The 11,876-nt window shown below is 36.2% G+C and overlaps 1 long non-coding RNA gene across 1 annotated transcript; it reads left to right on the top strand.

Moving 5' to 3' along the window:
* The first annotated feature begins 3,589 nt into the window (after positions 1-3,589).
* LOC138371260 (uncharacterized) lies at positions 3,590-4,500 on the top strand. Its single transcript, XR_011230367.1, has 3 exons — positions 3,590-3,868; positions 4,229-4,318; positions 4,424-4,500. It is a non-coding gene; the product is annotated as an uncharacterized lncRNA (long non-coding RNA).
* The last annotated feature ends 7,376 nt before the right edge of the window (positions 4,501-11,876 follow it).

The following is an 11,876-nucleotide window of genomic DNA, read 5'->3' on the forward strand; positions in this document are numbered from 1 at the left end:
TGGCCCTGGAGGTGTGTTGGTGGCCCTGGAGGTGTGTTGGTGGCCCTGGAGGTGTGTTGGTGGCCCTGGCTGGAGGTGTGTTGATGGTGGTGTTGTGTTGATGGCCCTGGAGGCGTGTTGATGGCCCTGGAGGTGTGTTGGTGGCCCTGGAGGTGTGTTGGTAGCCCTGGAGGTGTGTTGATGGCCCTGGAGGTGTGTTGGTGGCCCTGGAGGTGTGTTGATGGCCCTGGAGGTGTGTTGGTGGCCCTGGAGGTGTGTTGATGGCCCTGGAGATGTGTTGGTGGCCCTGGAGGTGTGTTGGTGGCCCTGGAGATGTGTTGGTGGCCCTGGAGGTGTGTTGGTGGCCCTGGAGGTGTGTTGGTGGCCCTGGAGGTGTGTTGGTGGCCCTGGCTGGAAGTGTGTTGATGGTGGTGTTGTGTTGATGGCCCTGGAGGCGTGTTGATGGCCCTGGAGGTGTGTTGGTGGCCCTGGAGGTGTGTTGGTGGCCCTGGAGGTGTGTTGGTGGCCCTGGAGGTGTGTTGGTGGCCCTGGAGGTGTGTTGGTGGCCCTGGAGGTGTGTTGGTGGCCCTGGAGGTGTGTTGGTGGCCCTGGCTGGAGGTGTGTTGATGGTGGTGTTGTGTTGATGGCCCTGGAGGCGTGTTGATGGCCCTGGAGGTGTGTTGGTGGCCCTAGCTGGAGGTGTGTTGATGGCCCTATATATATATATATATATATATATATATATATATATATATATATATATGTATATATATATATATATATATATATATATATATATATATATATATATATATATATATATATATATATTATGAATATCAGAGGTCCCAGGACATTGGACCCAGGACAATTATTGTGCATGTGTAGTATGTATATTTATGTAGTATATTTGGCATATTTTTGGCATTTAGTTAATGCCAGTTAGTGGCATGTCTCTGCACCGTTTCCAGTTTGTTGATATGCTTCTTAAGATATGGGCACCATACAACTGCTGCATACTCCAACTTTGGTCTAACAAAAATTGTGAACAATTTCAAAATTTCTGTTGAAGAAATCCTGTTTCCTAGTTCTGCATCTGTTTTGGTATAACACCTCCTTTTTTTCACACCTCTATTTTTTACATTCATCAATGTTTCGGTATGTGCAATAGTATGTATTGTTTCATTGCAGATAACAGCATTTAAATTTTGTTTGTTTCTTAGACTTAGACTCGTACTACCAAGTTGCTGTTGGCAATTGGATAATTTTTTTATGAAGTCATTTGTTATTTTTTCCCCTATAGTAATTTATGCTTTTGATCTCAATTAGTTTTATATCCTAGCTTTTTAATTTTTTCCCCTTATATATTGCCATCTTATCTGTCTGCTTTACATGGCTTAAGCAGAGTCATGTCTGCTTAAGCCTTTGTTATTTTACTAATTTACCTGTTTTAATTATTATTTGTTTTCAAAGTTTAGTTTACCCCATTTTATTTGCTTTTTGCAGTACAGTACTTTACTAATAATCTTGTAATAGTAATTGGTAATGTAGCACTTGGCCTTTCTCCTTCAGAATGTATGCACACATTATAGAAAAAAGAAGAGAATACCACACAAGATGGCAGCGTATGTCACGGGCCAAAAAGCGACGCCTAAAAGAACAGGCGTCCCAGCGTGGCAAAAATGAAAATAGTGATGAGGTTGAGATTCAGTTGTTGAATCAGGATCCTTTGGCCAATGTTACAACAAACAGCATAGACGATGACCATGCTGCTTTGTCATCTAATTCAGAACCTAATATTGGTTGTGGAGCCAATGAAGATGCATCATCTCTGGAAAGTCAGAGAGAGAGAGATTGGACTTGGGACATGATTGATGAGCATGACCCAATATCATCAGAGTCAGAGAGCAGTGGTGATGAGGATGATAAATCATTATCTTTTTTTTTTTTTTTTTTTTTTTTTTTTTTTGAGATATATACAAGAGTTGTTACATTCTTGTACAGCCACTAGTACGCGTAGCGTTTCGGGCAAGTCCTTAATCCTATGGTCCCTGGAATACGATCCCCTGCCGCGAAGAATCGTTTTTTCATCCAAGTACACATTTTACTGTTGCGTTAAACAGAGGCTACAGTTAAGAATTTGCGCCCAGTAAATCCTCCCCGGCCAGGATACGAACCCATGACATAGCGCTCGCGGAACGCCAGGCGAGTGTCTTACCACTACACCACGGAGACTGCCCAATCAGATGTATTGTTAGTATGGGTTAATAAATATGGCATAACACACAATGCCATTGATAATTTATTAAAAAAATTGAAAAAACAGGGACATGCTGACTTGCCAAAAACAGCTCGTTCGTTACTGAATACAGTTAAACATATACCTACTGAGACTAAATCAGGCATGATGTATATCTACTTGGGGTTAGAGGAGGAAATGTTGAAAACTTTAAGGCTGTATCCTAAATCAACAATAAGAGATTTGGCAGAAATATCTTTAATTTGCAACATTGATGGTTTGCCAATATTTAGAAGTAAAAATGAAAGTTTATGGCCTGTTCTTTGTGCTATCAATAATGTCAAACCTATAAGAGTTTTCCCAGTAGTCCTCACATACGGAAGCTCTAAACCTAGTGATTTAGATTTGTTAAATGAATTCATTCAGGATTTGAAAAAAATTATGCACTATGGATTTAAAAATGATGACAAAACATTGCCAGTAAAACTAAAAGGAGTCATATGTGATGCCCCAGCAAAAGCAATGGTGAAGGCAATCAAACTCCACTCTGGCTACTTTGGGTGTGATAGATGTACCCAAGAGGGTGTTTGGAATGGAAGAATGACTTATCAACAAGTGAAAAATTTACAACTCATAACAGATGAAGATTTTCGTAATCAATCTAATTCTCAACATCACCATGGTAGATCACCATTCTGTGACTTAAATATAAATATGGTGAGTACTTTTCCCATAGACTATATGCATCAGATATGTCTTGGGGTTATGAAAAGGTTACTTCTTGCCTGGATACGAAATAAAAACGTAAAATTATGTGCTCGCCAAGTTGATGAAATTAGTCAGCGTCTAATTCAACTAACACAATTTGTGCCTATGCACTTTGCACGTAAACCTCGAAGTCTTTCAGAGGTTGATAGATGGAAAGCGACTGAATACAGGCAACTCCTTCTCTACACCGGTAAGATTGTACTGAAGGGAATCTTACCCAAAGAATTGTATGACCATTTCCTGACTCTGAGTGTAGCCATTTCTATTCTTGTATCACCTAAATTGATTCAGTTAAATTACAGCCAATATGCACATGATCTTTTGCTGTACTTTGTGTTAAAGGCTCGTGAGCTGTATGGTAAGGATTTTTTAGTGTACAATGTACACTGCCTAACACACATATCCTCTGATGCCAAAGAGTTTGGTAGTTTGGACAGATGTTCAGCATTTCCATTTGAAAATTACCTGCAGCAGGTTAAGAATATGGTTCGATCAAGTAAAAACCCTCTTGTTCAAATTGCAAAGAGGCTGAAAGAGATGCAGCATGCTCAAAGGATTTATACACCAAATACAGAACATAAAATATATACCAAGGCACCAAACAATGCCTATTTGCTGAATAATGAAACTTGCTGCCAAGTTTTGGACACTGTCAGTGACACCGATGAAAATGGAGACAGCATGTTCCTTTGCAGGGTATATTCGAGAAGTATACCTCTCTTTGAGAAACCTTGTAACTCCAAATTAATTGGAGCATTTAAGGTTCTTACTAGGAATTCATCCATGAAGGTGATTCCAGCAAGAAAACTAAACCGCACAGGTATGATGATCGAGACAGAAAGCGCAAATACTTTTCTGTCAATACTACATGACTTATGACAAGTACGTATTTAAATACTGTATCCATGCTTTAATGATAGTTTGAACTAATATTGTAAGTTAATGAGATTCACAATTTTGTTTTTTATTAAAGCTATTATCTATTGACCAATATTTACCTGTTTAAAAATCCCATTACCCTGTATTTCATGAAAATTATTAATATTTTGAGAGCACATTAAGAGATAAAACTGTATTAAGCCTTTTAGTCCATACATGGCAGCTACTGTTTATAGCAACCGAAAATCATTTACAAATGTGGCTAATCTATGATTGACACAATCAAGTAAATCTATTACCAACTTTATGCTAATTTCTTTTTTGGGGGAGAACAACCCTTAATAAGATTTTTCAATTTTGTAGATGACATCTGAAAAGCGGTATGCAGTGGTAGGCTTCAATGATCGTAGTGTGGGTATCATCTCCACAACCTGGATTGAAAAATCTGATGATGTAAGCATTACTTTGAAACTAAAAAATTGCATATATTGAGTTGCTTTAAAAATATTCCAAATTAGTGCTAAAATTAGCATGTAACAGTTTATTTCGACTTTTCAGGAAAAAATATTGTGCTGGTGGCCACAGAGCAGGCATACAGTTAGTGCCCAAAAGCACGAAAAGCCAGACACGACAAATTAGCGAGTGCATGTCGTATCAACAATCCTATCAACAACTGGTAGGTATTAAATTTATAATTATTAAGATTTAAGATACAAGACACCTATTCATTCATTCACCATAACTTTAACACTGCAGACAAAAACAGCATTATAATTATATTTTAATCACAAGATGGGTTTCCTCATAGCTACTTAAGACTTTTGTGCCCCAGTTATAAGTTCCAAATCATGTACGTCGTTTTATTAAACATCTCTTTAGGAAGCTGATTTAAGTTATTTCTTAGTGTTCACTACTCTACTAGGTAACGATAAATATATATCTCGCTGATATATTACTAATTATATTCAATTATTACAGACGATTTTGACGTTGCAAAACGAAGATGCTTAGCTGCGGAAGACACTTCAAATGTCGAAACTGAAGACGATATGGGCTATCCTCGACAACGAAAAAGGAAACCATGCTTCAAATATGAAGAAGAGAATTCCGAGAATAACAAACTTTATTTATTTATTTATTTATTTATGCATATACAAGAATGTACATAAGGAATGTGAGGATACAATTATGGTAATTACAGTCTTGTAAAGCCACTAGCACGCGCAGCGTTTCGGGCAGGTCCTTAATCTAAGAAAATTTTAAGGAGGTAAATACTTGCAAAATTTATAGACAAAAAAATGATAACAGATTACATGGAATGAAAAAAAAAAAAAAGATGAGAGAAAATTATAGGTACAGTATATTAAAGCACATAGGTAGCTATGATTGATTGCAATGACAGCTTAAAATGGTAGTTGACAACAAATTGGTAGGCACAATACAGCAGAAACAATATAAGATTGATTGCAATGACAGCTTGAATGGTAGTTGACAAAAATTGGTAGTCACAATACAGCATATGGCTAGCACATAAAAGAAGACAGCAATGAACACAATGATAAGGTTGTTTGATATTACATAAAAATTAGGAGATTGGGTACCACTAGGTACAGAGCAAATTAAAGCTCAGTGTAGGAAACTAAATAGATGAAGTTAGGTACTTTTTGGTTTTGCTTTTAAATAAGGCAAAAGTTTTACAGTTTTTCAATTCACTAGGGAGTGAGTTCCATAGACTAGGTCCCTTAATTTGCATAGAGTGTTTACACAGATTAAGTTTGACCCTGGGGATATCAAAGAGATATTTATTTCTGGTGTGGTGATAATGGGTCCTATTACATCTGTCCAGGGAGAGTTTCAGAGCATGGTTTGCATTTAAGAACAGGGTTTTGTAAATGTAGTTGACACAAGAGAATGTGTGGAGGGAGTTAATATTTAGCAAGTTTAGAGATTTAAACAAGGGAGCTGAGTGTTGTCTGAAAGCAGAGTTAGTTATTATTCTGATAGCAGATTTTTGCTGTGTGATGATGGGCTTAAGGTGGTTTGCAGTGGTAGACCCCCATGCACAGATACCATAATTAAGATAGGGGTAGATTAGTGCATAATATAGTGAGAGGAGAGCAGAGTTAGGAACATAATATCTGATTTTGGAGAGTATACCAACTGTCTTAGAGACTTTCTTAGTTATGTGTTGAATGTGGGTGCTGAAGTTGAGTCTCTTGTCTAGGAATAGGCCAAGAAACTTGCCATCATTTTTATTACTGATGTTAATGTTGTCTATCTGTAGCTGAATTGCATTTGATGATTTGTTTCCAAATAAGATGTAGTAAGTCTTTTCGATGTTTAATGTTAGTTTGTTCGTTGACATCCATAAGTGGACTTTTTTTAATTCATTATTCACAACATTATTTAGTGTATGTGGGTTGAGGTTTGAGTAGATAAGGGTAGTATCGTCAGCAAACAATATAGGTTTGAGAATATTAGAGACATTAGGCAGATCGTTTATATATATAAGAAATAGAAGAGGTCCTAAGATGCTGCCCTGTGGCACTCCAACGGTAATTGGTAGAGTGGAAGAAGTTGTATCATTGATGGTTACATATTGGTGTCTGTCACTAAGATAGGATCGGATGTAGTCAAGGGCAAGGCCTCGGATTCCATAATGCTGGAGTTTAAATAAGAGGTAGTTGTGATTAACAGTATCAAAGGCTTTTCTTAGGTCAATGAAGAGTCCAATCGGAAACTCATTTTTGTCAAGGGCTGAGTAGATAATGTCAAGGAGACTAATGATTGCATCATTGGTACTCTTTTGGGACCGGAAGCCAAACTGGCAGGGGCTGAGTATGTCGAATTTTACGAGGTAGGAATAGAGCTGTTTGTAAATAATTTTTTCAAATATTTTTGATAGAATGGGTAGATTTGATATTGGTCTATAATTGTTTATGTCCGCCGGATTGCCTCCTTTATGGACTGGCGTTACTCTTGCTTTTTTGAGGATATCAGGGAAGGTGTGACACTCTATAGATTTGTTGAACAGTAGTGCTATGGGTGGGGCAAGGGCATGGGAGGCTCTCTTGTACACAATGGACGGAATTTCACTGGTGTTCCCTGCCTTGGTTTTTAGAGAGTGTATGATGGACACAACATCTGCCGGGCTGATTGGTGAAAGGAGAAGAGAGTTTGGATAGCTGCCTGAGAGATATGTGTTAATATGTGTCTGAGTCTGTGGGATTTTACTGGCAAGATTAGCACCAACCGATGAAAAGAAACTATTAAATTCATTTGCCATTTCTAAATCAGTTGACGGTATATCCCCATCCTTGTAGAGTTTTATTTGGTTATGTGAGTGTTGTTTAGTTCCTAGGATACTAGAGATAGTTTTCCAAGTGTTTTTCATGTTACCTTTTGCTTCATTGAATCTATTCACATAATATGCAAGTTTTGCCTTTCTTATGATACTGGTAAGCATTGATGAGTACCTTTTAGCTACTTCCCTTGAAACTAGGCCAATCCTAACTTTCTTTTCATATTCATGTTTCTTGTTGATTGAGTTGAGAATGCCATTTGTGAGCCATGGATTGTTTAATCTTTTGTCAGTTACTTGCTTTGTAAGAAGGGGACAATGAAGGTTGTAGAGGCTTAGAGTTTTGGAGAGGAAGAGGTTAGCTAATGAATTTATATCATGGGTATTAATGAATTCAGAATCCCAGTTAATATTGTGAAGTGCCTCTGTAAGATTGTCTAAAGCTGATTCACTGTGTAGCCTAAATGAAAATTTCTTGCTTTTTGGTGGTGTTATGTCCATGTTCACTATGAGAAAGGTAGGATAGTGGTCAGTTGTTCTGTCGTAGATTATACCAGATACAAGGGGAGCTGTTATGTTTGTCCATATGTGGTCCAAGGTAGTGGCTGATGTTTGAGTGACTCGGGTAGGTTTGGTGATAGTGGGGATTAGCATACAGGAGTTCATGCTGTTAAGGAAATAGTCAACTTGAGAGCAGTTTTGTTGACCCAGGTCAATATTAAAGTCTCCTCCCAGAATGATGTGGTTTTTGTTGAGATTGTTGTTTATAATAAGATTCCTTAGGTTGTCTGAGAAAGAAGCTATGTTAGTATTAGGAAATCTATAGATGGCTCCAATAGTCAAAGAGGATTTAAGGGATTTAATTGTAAACTGAGCAAAAGTATATTCACAGTAGTCATCTCTGTCACTAATAACACTGTTGCAGATAAATGTATCTCGGTAATATATAGCTGTGCCACCACCTTTTTTATTAGGCCTACAGTTATGAATGGCTTTATAACCAGCTAAGTTGTAGAGTTGGGTATAGTCTTTATTTAGCCAAGTTTCTGTTAAAATAATGAACGATAGGTTAGTACCTAGTGCTGTGAGTAGTGCATTTAAATCGTCAAAATGTTTACCAAGTGATCTAACATTTTGGTTATAAACTGATAGACAGGTGCTATTTTGGAGTTTGTTTTTAGCCTGGTGTGCTGTGAAATACTTACAATAATGATGATCAATGTGCTGGTTGGTATAGATATGAGACAGAAGATTTTGATCAGGATCAATATCAGTGTGCATAGAGATGCAGAGGGATCACGATACAAGATACACGATAAAGCAAAACACAAGAATAAAAGCAGATACAATAAAATAGTAACAATTTAGAAGTAAAATAAAGATCCAATAGATAGCCAGGGAGGACACAGAAGTTACATAAAATAAAACACAAAAAATCAGTAGAGACTGACAATATAAATGTAAAATAAAAAATAATAATAATCATAAAAAAATGATCTTGAAGATAATTAGCTTAGTAATGGTTAATTAACAGGGTAATAAAAAGCCCTAGGTTTAGTGACAAGGGGATTAACTAAGAACAAATAATTAAGAGTATAAAACAGGCAAAGATGACAAACAAAAAATAAAGTAAAAATTAAAATAAAAATAAAAATTAACACCTTTGGAAAGGAAAGGCAGAGCTTAAGTACACTTTGGTTGTATGTGAGACTACAAATTATGTTCTGGTTATTCAGCTGATATCCCACAGTCATCCAGGAAAGAAGTGAGGTGTGCCTCAGTGGTTATGACATAAGTTTTTCCAGAGTCAGTCTTCCTAGCTATTATTTTACCATCGCGCACAAAACAATGTTTAATAGCAGTGGATCTATTGCGAATTCCACGTAGTTTAAATAAGAGATTTTGTCTGAATCTGGTAAGACATTCGTTCACATAAACCTTGGATTTCCTAGCGACTGCAGCAGTGATAAGGTCTGACTTGCGGGAGCAGCTATCCAACTTCACGCGTATCCTTCTGTTGTTTGCACCAGATGATTTGGTACCCACTCTATAAGCTGACTTAATGTCTCTTGCTTCGATTGAATAATTCAACTTAGTACGCAATTCCTGGATCACGATGGCAGTACAGTCTTCTCTGTCAGTTTCATGGGGAAAATCCTGTGATGAGATGATGACAGAATCAAGGAGCTTAAGTTGGTCTGATTCGTCTTGGGTTGCGTAAGCAAACGTAAGCATTGATAACCTACTACAGTAATTTAAAAAAAAATTGCAACTTGAAAAATGCCATTCAATACATTAAGCAATTTAAATAATTTCAGGCAATCATCACTCGTCTCAATCCAAGAAGAAGTGTTCGCCATCTTCATATGAGAATACACCTTCAAAAGAAATAAGTCCTCCGCAAATACCATATTATTCTGGTATATTAAGTGAATGTAAGGATTAGTAGTAAATAACATTAAAAGTTCTAAATTGATATTTAACCATGCTTCCTTTGTTTGGTTATTTATGCTTTTGGTTTAAAAAAAACTAAAAACTGCTCTAAACTTAGTTCTTGCTGGTTTTTTTTTTTGTTTTGTTTAATTCCTTCTGGAAGTACTAGAAGCTTTGAGTAATTTTTATGCTTATCTGGAATTTCTGTATAGAAATATGTGTTTATTTCTAATTGTTTAATATTAAGTATATTATTCTTTTATGTGCATATGGGGTCTAGTGAACTTTTCCTACTTTGTCTAGCAGGTGCTTTTCACTTGTCACAGTTCAGGGAAATTTTGGTTTTCCTTTGATCTAGTCACTAGAAACAAGCAGGTTTGTTATTACTTTTCTTTTTGTTTGTCCCTTACGTGTTAATTTGTCCTTTATCTTACCTTTACCTTACGTGTTAATTTGTCCCTTACCTTAAGTTAATTTTTAAAATATGTATCTCATATTGACCCCCACCTCTCTCATGTTAGTTCAAACTATATTAAAGTCTTAAAAATATATTTTGGTTAACAAGTGTTTGAAATAAGCATAACTCCTTTTCAGCTAATAGAACAGTCCTACAAAAGCCGTCTCCAGTGAAGACTACACTTCACAATACACCTTCAACGCCATCAGTATTTCCTCATGAAGGTAATAAGTTAATTTTTAAAATGTGTATTTCATGTTGACCCCCACCTCTCTCATGTTAGTTCAAACTATATTAAAGTCTTAAAAATATTATTTGGTTAAAAAGTGTTTGAAATAAACATAACTCCTTTTCAGCTAATAGAACAGTCCTACAAAAGCAGTCTCCAGTGAAGACTACACTTCACAATACACCGTTGACGCCATCAGTATTTCTTCATGAAGGTAATAAGTAATTATTTAAAATATATATCATGTTGACCCACTCTCTCATGTTGACCCTCATTCTCTCTCTCATGTTGACCTCCCTTTTCTCATGTTGAAATTTGTTTTGTTAATTTTGTTCTGTCACCTCTTCTTATTCTGTGTGTATGTGTCTGTCTGTCTCTGTATGTCTCTCTATCTTTCTTTTCTTTCTTTTTCTTTATTTATTTCTTTCTTTTCTTTTTTCTTCTCTTCTCATGTTGGCCCTCCTCTCTCTCATGATAACCCCCCCCCCTCTCTGATGTTGGCTCACCCTCTTTCTGATGTTGGGTAGTTTAAATGTGATGTAGACATATAGTATAACTTATAATATTAGTATGCAGTAGTAAAAGCTCATGAAATTTGTTGATTATACAGTACAGTAGTTAGATTTTAATAGCTAAATCTTGCAATCTTAAAGACAATGAGCTGGTCACGCCAAGTACTTCAGTCGTTAGGACTCCAAGGTCAAGGAATTTATTCGACCCAAAGTCACCAGACAAGAACGATGGGAGTTTGAAAGAAATGATGCAGAATATGAGTAAGTTTTGAAAGTTTAATTAATTTATTATGTAGCCTATAACCTATATGTACCCTATGGGTGATAGGCATAAGTTTCATGTTCAAGTAGACTGCAAACTGAGCAGGTTAGATTGCTGAATTTGCTTCCAATTATATAAGCAGTTTCATAATTACTAAGAAATTATCCCATTATCTATCACATCAGTCATAGCCTACTTTTTGGGTGCTTTCTCATTGTCAGTTATTTTCAAATATACTTTATAATGCTTTTATTTTAAATGTACATTCAAGATATGTAATATAATAGCATGTAAACTTTCTATATACTGTATAAATTTCCAGGTAACATGTTGCAGGCCATATACACTGAAGTGAATGAACTGAAAAGTGATGTGAATGAACTGAAAAGTGATGTGAAGATATTGAAAGCAACTTTGACTACAAAAGAAACAGACAAGATCATAGAAGATCTAATACCAAATCCTATTGCTGCAGAAGGTGATCTTAATGTTCTCAATAGGAAGTTAGCGGAATCGAGTTTCAGAACAAAATTTGTAAGTGGTATTTTAACAGTAATGTTTCCTTCAATTTTTCATCTTAAATATTACAGATATTTGCTAATTTTCTAATTAAAATTTTTTGATAGTTCATGCAGAAAAGATAAAATTGCTAAATAATAAGAATAATGATATAATCTTGTTTATATAGGATAGGATAAAATATAACACTTATGTATTTGTAAATTATGTAATATTAACACAGAGTCTTTCACACTCTCCTGAGTGCTTTCTCAAGGTCTTGAGTGTATGGTTAGGATGAGGCTTACATTTCAACGAC

Source organism: Procambarus clarkii, chromosome 35, assembly GCF_040958095.1.
Source record: "Procambarus clarkii isolate CNS0578487 chromosome 35, FALCON_Pclarkii_2.0, whole genome shotgun sequence".
NCBI lineage: Eukaryota > Metazoa > Arthropoda > Malacostraca > Decapoda > Cambaridae > Procambarus > Procambarus clarkii.